This window comes from Hibiscus syriacus, unplaced genomic scaffold, assembly GCF_006381635.1.
Source record: "Hibiscus syriacus cultivar Baekdansim isolate YM2019G1 unplaced genomic scaffold, ASM638163v2 tig00011277_pilon, whole genome shotgun sequence".
NCBI classification, from domain to species: Eukaryota; Viridiplantae; Streptophyta; class Magnoliopsida; order Malvales; family Malvaceae; genus Hibiscus; species Hibiscus syriacus.
Window position 1 is genome coordinate 55,714 of NW_024062247.1, and position 10,503 is coordinate 66,216.

The 10,503-nt window shown below is 38.9% G+C and overlaps 1 non-coding gene across 1 annotated transcript; it reads right to left on the reverse strand.

Annotated features, from left to right (window-relative positions):
• Positions 1–1,054: 1,054 nt before the first annotated feature.
• Positions 1,055–1,210, reverse strand: LOC120204709. Its single transcript, XR_005523970.1, has one exon. It is a non-coding gene; the product is annotated as a 5.8S ribosomal RNA (ribosomal RNA).
• Between the last annotated feature and the right edge of the window lie 9,293 nt (positions 1,211–10,503).

Below are 10,503 nucleotides of genomic sequence, written 5' to 3' on the forward strand. Positions count from 1 at the left end.
TTGGGTCTGAGACATTGGTGTAAGCGTCCGACAAAGAGGTTTAATACGGAGTATCGGGCTTACCAAGATCACCAGACTTAACCAATTCTTGGAGAATGCTTAACAAGTCCATGAAGGATCTATTCCGATGCATCCGAGAGAAGCGAGGCTTGTGGATTCGAACCGAGGCATGTGTGCAGATATCTGTAAGAGAATAATACAGACTATTAGGTTTACCCAGAACCATCAGATCTGGCCTATTCCTTAGAGGATTCTAGAAGGATAATGTTAGGTGGGATTTCCTTAAATTAAGGGATGTGATTAGGTGAGAATCAATCTTAGCTTTTTATGTAAAACGATCTTGGCCATCGATTGAGAGGGAGCTCAACTTTAAATAGAGAGCTCTCCTCCTCATTTGTAATCACCCAGTTCCATTCTTCTCTTTGTGAGAGAGTAATATAGCTCTGAGGCATTTGCTCTATTCTTTCTAAGTTCTTTAGTTCTTTGTTCTTGTTGCCTATCTTGGTGGCCAAGAGTAGCCACCTTCGTGTTAGCACTTCTATACGATAGTCCGACCTTGTGGTTCGAAGTAGCCACATTGGTGTTTAAAGCTTTCGTAATCCGAAGCCTTGAGGGCTTGATTCCAACCTTTGTGAGTTTGCACGCTCACTAGGCTTGGGTAAGGCTTACTTAGTCATAGAGAAGATCGAGGAGCGTCTAAGGTCGCACGACCCGTCAGACCTTGACTCTGATATACCGACGATTTGAGGTGTCGAAGTTCTAAGGGCGTGACAATATGCTTAAATTTAGCGGGTAGTCTCGCCTGACCTGGGGTCACGATGCGAGCACCGCAAGTGAGATGCCAAGAGGATCATAGAGTCCATATCGACGAGCTCGTACGACTCAGAATGAGGATACTCAAGGCATTACCACCGATCGACGTGGCACCATGACCCCGTGACCCCGTGTACTCAATTTTAGACCAACCTTGAGCATTTTACGCACGGGAGGCCAATTTACGCTCACACCTTGACCGATACCCTATAGTTCTAGTTCGGATGGGGGCAAAGATATGTGACACCCAAGCAGGCGTGCCCTCGGCCTAACGGCTTGTGGCGTAACTTGCGTTCAAAGATTTGATGGTTCACGGGATTCTGTAATTCACACCAAGTATCGCATTTCTCTACGTTCTTCATCGATACGAGAGCTGAGATATTTGTTGTCAATAGTCGTTTTCTATTTTCACGGCAAAGCAGGCATATATATGTCACACGCACATCGCGAACGGGGTGAGGATAGGACACGACCGGCTTTTCATTCTAATTCCTTGTCGCTATTCACGCCGAGGGTTGTTCGTTTTACCTCGGAGACATCCGATCGTGCCACCCAATAGAACGAAGTGCATGCAGGAGCAAGCGATCCCAGTGCTCCGAGACGTAAAGGGGTCTAGGGGCAATTACGCGACCAGTCCCCCTCCAGTTGTTATTTGATAACGTGTTCGTGGGTCGTTCTGCTAGGAAGGTTTCAACAATGATCCTTCCACAGGTTCACCTACGGAAACCTTGTTACAACTTCTCCTTCCTATAAATGATAAGGTTCAGTGGACATCTCACGACGTCGCGGGCAGCGAACTGCCCATGTCTCCACGATCCGAACACTTCACCGGATCATTCAATTGGTAGGAGAAACGGGCGGTGTGTACAAAGGGCAGGGACGTAGTCAACGCGAGCTGATGACTCGCGCTTACTAGGAATTCCTCGTTGAAGACCAATAATTGCAATGATCTATCCCCATCACGATGAAATTTCAAAGATTACCCAGGCCTGTCGACCAAGGCTATAGACTCGTTGAATACATCAGTGTAGGGCCCGTGCGGCCCATAACATCTAAAGGCTTCACAGACCTGATATTGCCTCAAACTTCCTTAGCCTAAGCGGCCATAGTCCCTCTAAGAATCTAGCCACGGAGGATCACCTTCGTGTAGCTAGTTAGCAGGATGAGGTCTCATTCGTTAATGGAATTAACCAAATAAATCCCTCCACCAACTAAGAACGGCCATACACTACCACCCATAGAATCAAGAAAGATCTCTCAATTTGTCAATCCTTATTATGTCTGGACCTGGTAAGTTTAAAGCGTCTAAAGCCGCACGACCTGTCAGAAATTGATTCTGATATTTCGATGGTTTGAGGCGTCGAAGCTCTGGTGGCGTGACAAGTGGTATCAGAGCGAGTCGTTGCGAGCAGACAATGATCGTTTGGACCGAGTTTAGTGGAAGGTGCGAAACTGGGTAAATTATGTTTACTTACTCTTTGTTTAATTTAATTTGATAATTGAGGTGGGGCACAAGAGAAAAGGAGTTTTCGCACGTAAAGGCAATAAGAGCCATGGTGGGAAACAAGAAGAGAGTTTGGTGGGCTTGAGAGCATCGTTGGTGTCCAAGCATGGGGATGCCGTGATGAGTTCGCAAGGAATGCTTGAAGCAACTATAGTACACCAAGGGGAGTTGGTTCTCGAAGTAGAGAGGCCCAAGGGTGACATCGAAGGCATGTCCGAGCGAGATGACACGTTCACTCATGAAGAGGAGGAGAGACTTCACGAGGAACAAGAATAACTGACGATCGATGAGAAATGGGCTTACTTGATGGATGGTTTTGGTGACCACGCAAGGAAGCTCTTCAAGATGGAACAAGTTTCAACTTCGTGGGAAGAAAGGGTCGAGAGACTTGAGAAAGCTGAGGATGAGGCCAACCAGACCCAGGGTGTTGTGGAGTCCCGCCTTGATAGATTGGAGTCCATGGAGGGTAGATTCAAGGTCGAGACGCAACGAGTTCTAAACGAGTTTGAGACGGTTCGAGGGAGTAATGCCCAAGAAGCTGAGGTAACGGCTTTGAGGAACGAGGTGGATGAGCTCAAGAGAGAGCTGCTCATATGCAAGGGAGCAATGAGTGAATGGGGTATGCTCAAGACCTTCTTGGAAGGACTTAGACCAGGGGCGATGCTCAGGGAAGAGAAAGGTGTTGCCCAGAGACTTTTGGAAGCCATAGTTGTAGTCGGAACACCAAATGAGCTTGCAAATGTCAAGCCAAAGAGCGTTGTGTAGTCCAGACCCATAGCCATGGATAGTGGCAAAAATGGGGGAGACCGGGAAAAGGTGCAGCGGGGAGATGGTGTTGAAAACATTTTGATATTTCGATATAACAAATTAACATAAATGAATTTGAAGATTTTCCAAAAGAACTTCTACTTATATTCGATATAATTATTCAAATATCAAAATATTACTCCAAATCTTTCAAATGTCATTTTTAATCCTTACTCAAGTGTAAAATTAAGTTTTAATCTTAAAATAATTTCAAAACAATTTAACAAAGTATTTCAAACCGTTTCAAAGCCAAAAATTACATATTGTCCAGAGCGAACCGATTCCCCCTGAATGGTTTGGCTCTGAGACAAACAGAATGCTCAGAGGGAACCGATTCCCCCCAAGGGGGTACAAATTCCCCCTGTTCAACGGTCAAAATATTTAAATTTTACACTTAGGGAATCGATTCCCTATTAGGGGGTATCGATTCCCCCACGCTCCATGTTGTTTTATTAATTGATTTCACACTAAACGGCTCCATTAACTCCACTAATCATCTCCAACGTTCAGAATCAATTGAAGGAGTATTTAAACAAGCTTAGAAGACTTTGATCAAGAACAAGAAACAACAATAAACAAGAATAAAGAGATAATCAAAGAGAAAGCACCAAACCTCAAGTTTGAGCATTTTCAAGCCTATTTCATTCAATATTCAATTTTGCTTTCAAGAACACTTATTGTGCTCAATTGTATTATTCTTTAGTGTTCTTTCTTTGTTCTAGAATTGTGCAAACATCTTACCTTGTGAGGAATTTCTTGTAAGTTTGCAAAATTTGTATTGTTCTCTTTGGGATAGAGTGTTCTCAATAATTTGGGGTATAATTCTTGAGGGATTTGTAAGGTTACTCTTTGTCCTCAAAAGAAAGAAAAATTAGTGAATTTGTGGAAAATCCTTAGTGTGGATAGCTAAGTTAGTGGACGCAGACTTTGGTTGAGAAAGTCAAACCACTCTAAATTACTGCGCAATTACTTTCAATTTTCTGCAAAGCTTCCACCGATATTTTTATTTGCCAATTCACCCCCTCTTGGCCAATTCCATCAATCGATTAACTCAACAATTGGTATCAGAGCCTCACTCATTTAAAGGTTTAATCACCTCTTGAGTCGATTCTGGAAGAGTTACATCGATTTTCAAAGTCATCAATGGATGGCACTTTAAACTCTGACTTCGGTCTCGATTCATTGCCCGTTAACAAGCCTCATTTCTTCAATGGAGCTAATTATGTTTATTGAAAGAATAGGATGATGTATTTCATTCAAGCAAGTTACATGGGAGCATGGAATATCATAGAAGATGGATACATCAAACCCTCCACTCACCCAAGGTTGTGGAGTGAATGAGAGACAAGAATTTTCTAACTCAACTCCAAAGTTATCCATATTATCTTTTGTGCTCTTGGACCAGATGAATACGGGAGAGTTTCATCTTGCACAGCCACCAAGGAGATATGGGACAAACTACAAGTCACTCATGAAGGTACAAACGAGGTAAAAGAATCTAAAATTAGTATTCTAACTCATAGTTATGGAAATTTCAGGATGAAACAGGATGAATATGTCAAAGCTATGATGGATAGATTCTCCACGATTGTCAATAATCTCAAATCATATGGAGAAATCATTCCAAATGTCAAGCTTGTGAGGAAGTTAGTTTACTCTCTTCTAAAAGCTTGGCAATCAAAGAAGACGAAGATCATCGAGGCTAAGAACTTGAAATCCTTGACCCTCGATGAACTTATTTGCTCTCTCCTCACGCATGAAATGATGCTTAGAGAAGAGGAAGATCTTGAGAAAAGAGACGAGCCAAAGAAGGAGACGGAGAAGAAGAAGAACATGGGAGTTGCTCTTAAATCAACAAAAGATGAAAGTGGCTCAGATGAAGATGACGATGATGAGGAAATGGCATTTTTTGCCAAACTGTTTCGAAAAATGATGAGGCCTAACCGAGGAAGAAAATTCAAATGAAATGAAGGCTTCAAAAATGAACCGAAAGATAAGGACCTGATCATTTGCAATGAATGTAAAAAACCAGGGCATGTCAAATATGATTGCCCATAATTGAAGGGAAAGGGTCAATCAAATAATAAGCACAAGGCTCATGTGGCTACATCGAGTGATGAAGAAGGTTCCAATGAAGAGGAACAAGAAGTAGCAAACTTGTGCTTGATGGCATTAGGGGAAGATTCTAAGTTAATCTCTAACTCATTTGATTTAGATGATTTATCTTATGATGAGTTATTAGAGGAATATAATGGGTTGGCTTTGGATTATGAGAAGTTATTTTTAAAATATAAAAACGATATTTCAAAATTGAAAAATGAAAATAAACTCATATCCAAAAACAACAACGGTCTTGAAAGTAAAATCAAATATTTGAAAATCAAACTAGAAGAGTACGAAAAGAAAAATTCGGATTTTCAAAATTTACTTTCAAAGGTCAATGATGATCATCAAAAGAAAATTGATGATCTTAAAGCTTCTTTGATAAAGTTGGATCAAAACGTTTTGAAAAAAGGATAAAATTCATAAATCAATTTTGTTAGAAAAAGTTTTAAAAACTACAATCATAGAGGTCCCCAAAGAACCTCTAATGAAAAAAATGTTAGAAGTATATGGGTTCCTAAAGGACTCATTACTACTAAATTTAAGGATATCCTACACAAATGGATACCTAAGGGGACTATGATTTTTGAAACTAATGAATATGGACCCAAAAGAATTTGGGTACCAAAAATAAAAAATTAATCTATGTTTGTAGGAAAAGGAGCATTGCTACAAGGCACAGGAAACAAATTCAAACTCATGGTACCTTGATAGTGGATGCTCAAGACACATGACCGGAGATAAATGCCGGTTCATAGAGCTTAACGCCAAAAATGGAGGAGAATTAACTTTTGGTGATAATTCAAAAGGTCACATCAAAGGTATAGGTACAATAGATAATATCTCTTCCATACAAATTAGAAATGTTTTACATGTGAATGGATTAAAGCATAATCTTTTGAGCATTAGTCAATTTTGTGATAAAGGATTCAATGTCATGTTTGAAACTAATGGTTGTAAAGTTATTGACATTGCATCTAATCAGATTATGCTTGTTGGTCAAAGAATAGGAAACATATACATGGTGCATTTAGACTCTATAGAAATGACTAATTTATGCCTAGTTGCTAAGGATGAGCATGATAGTTGGTTATGGCATAAGAGACTAGGACATGCTTGTATGAGTGTTTTGCAACGGTTAGTTCAAGGAGATTTTGTTCAAGGGCTGCCTAAATTAAAATTTGATAATGATAAAATTCGTGATGCTTGTGCTAAAGGAAAACAAAAGCGAATTTCTTTTAAATCCATTAATGATGTATCCACTAGTAGAGTATTAAAATTGATTCATTTAGATCTTTTTAGGCCATCTAGAACTACTAGCTTGGGTGGAAAACAATATGCATTTGTTTTGGTAGATGAATATTCTAGATATACTTGGGTTCTATTCTTAAGTACTAAAGATGAATCATTAGAAAAATTCATCACGTTTTTTAAAGTAATCCAAAATGAAAAAGGTTACTCTATAACTAGTGTTAGGAGTGATCATGGAATTGAATTTAAAAATCTTGGATTTACTGAATTTCGTAATTCTAATGGTATTAGTCATAATTTTTCAGCACTTAGAACCCCTCAACAAAATGGAGTTATTGAGAGGAAAAATCGAACTTTAGAAGAAATGGCTAGAACCATGATTTGTGAAAATAATTTGCCAAAATATTTTTGGGCAGAAGCCACAAATACCGCTTGTTATGTTATTAATCGAGTAATGATTAGGCTTATTTTGAAGAAAACTCTATATGAACTTTTGAAAAATAAAAGCCTAACATTAGCTATTTTCATCCTTTTGGATGTAAATGTTTTGTTTTAAACAACGGTAAAGACAATCTTGGCAAATTTGATGCTAAAAGTGATGAAGAAATTTTTCTAGGTTATTCCTTAAATTCTAAAGCTTATCGAGTATTTAATAAAAGAACTTTAGTTGTAGAAGAGTCTATACATGTTGTTTTCGATGATAATCTCCTTCCGAGGAAGAATTCTTATTTGAATGATGATGTAGGTATTATAAATACAAATGACGTTAGATATGACGTTGGAGAACCATCATTAAAGGAAGAAACGAAAGATGAGGAAACTCGTGATCCTCTCGAGAATCCAATCATTGAAGAAAGAGAAGTATATTATGCAAGAGACTATAACTATGTCAAGGATGGTGAGATTATAGGTGATCCATCCAAAGAGGTAACAACTCGATTTTCTCTTAGAAATATTTGTAATTATGTTGCATTTATCTCATGCATAGAGCCTAAGAATATTAAAGAAAAATTAAATGATGAACATTGGATTATGGCAATACAAGAAGAGTTAAATCAATTTGAGAGAAGTAAAGTTTGGACATTAGTTGAAAGGCCTAGTAATAAATCTACCGTAGGTACTAGATACGTATTTAGGAATAAGCTTGATGAAAGTGGTAATATAGTGAGAAACAAGGCTAGACTTGTGGCTCAAGGGTATACTCAAGAAGAGGGCATAGACTATGATGAAACATACGCTCCCGTAGCTAGAATGGAAGCAATTAGAATGTTATTAGCATTTGCATGTTTTCATGAATTTAAATTATATCAAATGGATGTTAAAAGTGCATTTTTGAATGGTTTTATAAAAGAAGAAGTGTATGTGGAACAACCTCCTGGTTTTCAAGATTCAAAATTTCCAAATCATGTTCTTATATTGACAAAAGCACTTTATGGTTTAAAACAAGCTCCAAGAGCTTGGTAGGAAAGATTGTCAAACTTTTTAATTGAAAAAGGTTTTACAAAAGGGAAGGTTGACACTACATTGTTTTTTAAGCATAAAGGTAAAGATTTATTAGTAGTTTAAATTTATGTTGATGATATAATATTTGGTTCTACTAATGATGTTCTTTGCCAATAATTTTCTAAGCTAATGCAAAGTGAATTCGAGATGAGCATGATGGGGGAGCTCTCATTTTTCTTGGGACTCCAAATCAAGCAAAGAAAAGATGGCATCTTCATCAATCAAGCTAAATACGTCAAAGATATTCTCAAGAAGTTTGGACTAGAAAATGGGAAACCTCATGACACTCTAATGAGCTCTTCTACAAAACTTGACTTGGATGAAACGGGTAAATGTGTGGATGTTAAATTATATAGGTCAATGATTGGCTCTTTGCTCTATCTAACTGCAAGTAGACCGGACATTATGTTTAATGTTTGCTTATGTGCTAGATTTCAATCATGCCCTAAGGAATCACATTTACTAGCTGTTAAGAGAATCTTTAGATACCTTAAGGACACTCCTAGTTTAGGACTTTGGTATCCTAGAGACTCTATCTTTAGCTTGCATGCCTTCTCTGATGCAGATTATGGAGGATGCAAATTAGATAAGAAAAGAACCTCCGGTACTTTCAAATTCCTTGGAAATATGTTGATTTCTTAGTTTTCAAAGAAACAAAATTGTGTTGCATTATCTACCACTGAAGCATAATACATTTCAGCTGGTAGTTGTTGTGCACAAGTTTTATGGATGAAACAAAAACTTTTTGATTATGGATTTGAAGTAGGTACCATTCCTATAAAGTGTGACAATACTAGTGCTATTTGTCTCACTAAAAATCCCATCCAACACTCTAGAACTAAGCACATTGAAATAATACATCACTTTATTAGAGACCATGTCGCTAAGGAAGATATAGTTCTAGAATTTGTTGATACTTTGCATCAACTAGCGGATATCTTCACAAAGCCTTTAGACAAGGAAAGATTTTGGACACTTAGGAGAGAATTAGGTTTAACTGAACTATCTTCACTTAGTGTTTAAAATAATTTTAGAACTTTTAAGAATAAAGGAAAAATGCTTATAATTAATTTTGATTGCATTCTTTGCTATTAGTTAGGGGGAGTTTATTATTCTTTAAGAAAAATTGATTATATGTTCAAATAATTTTTAAATGATTGATTTGATGGATTGAACATAGTTAAATTTTTGTAATATGAGTTTCCAATACCACTAGAGAAAATTAATTTAGCATTTTGAGTGTTTCAAATCAAATTTTAGCAGTTTTTAGTGCAGAGGGAATCGATACCCCCGTGAAGAGGAACCGATTCCTCATGTAGAGGAACCGATTCCCCTGTAGGGGAATCGATACCCCCTGTAGGGGAATCGATACCCCCTGTAGGGGAATCGATACCCCCTGAGGGTTCTGGTTATATCATGTCAAGAAAACCCTCTATCTCATAACCTTATAATTACTACGGTTATCCGAGTAGCAAATACCATCAAACAAACTATAACTGATTTAATGAGCCATTCGCAGTTTCACAATCTGAATTAGTTCATACTTATACATGTATGGCTTAATATTTGAGTCAAGCATATGACTACTGGTAGGATCAACAGGGTAGCATTCCTTCGCGACGTCAGGCACCGTATGGTCCTCAATCCGATGCCTTGGCAGTGGACGAGGCCATAACAGGACACGATCATCGTTCATGTCGAGGTATAAAAATACGTAGGCATCGAGTGATGGGGTGAGGAACCCTACTCTCACAGAATATTCCACATCCAAAAGAACGATTGAGCACCGATGCACCGCCGTGGCCGAGTATACACAAAACAAACACACGGGACACCGGGCACGACTTAAGTCCACCACGAAGGCACAAGGTCACATGATGGAAGAGGGACATCAAGACATCCGAAATTTCATTGATTTAGGTACGTAACACAGGATCCCGATAGTACCCCTTTGGTTGAAAGACCGCAAGGGGAGACATTGAAGAGGAGTGCAGCTCGACAGTTCGATACATGTAGCACGGAGCCTGCCGACACACAAAACCATATCACCACTCACATGCCCATTGCGTAAGAGTAGTAGAATCCATGCCACCGGCCCACAACCCACACGACCAATGACTTGGTAGAGGAGCAGAGGAAACAATGAATGAGGGCACACCACAACCACTTGGCACGAAAACTAGACACCGGCAAGTATACCCGTCAATTTCCCATCACGAAGGCAACCAACAACGACAAGTTTGTTTTGGTTCAAATATTTAACGACCTTTTTGCGAAGCCTTTTTTTTTGGGGGGTAGGTGGGTTGTGTGGCCTTTTTTGGTTTTAGAGGAAAGGGTGGCCTTTTTTGGTTTTAGATGAAATGGATGGCCTTTTATACCTGGGGTGGAGAAGGTTTTTTTTGGGAAGGGGGCTCTTTGAGTTTGAGTGGATGAAAGGGCTGGCCAGCTGCTTTGATGAGGGGTAGGCTTGCAGTATAACCCGCTCGGGGCTTCTATCTAATCTGATGCGTATGCCTGGATGT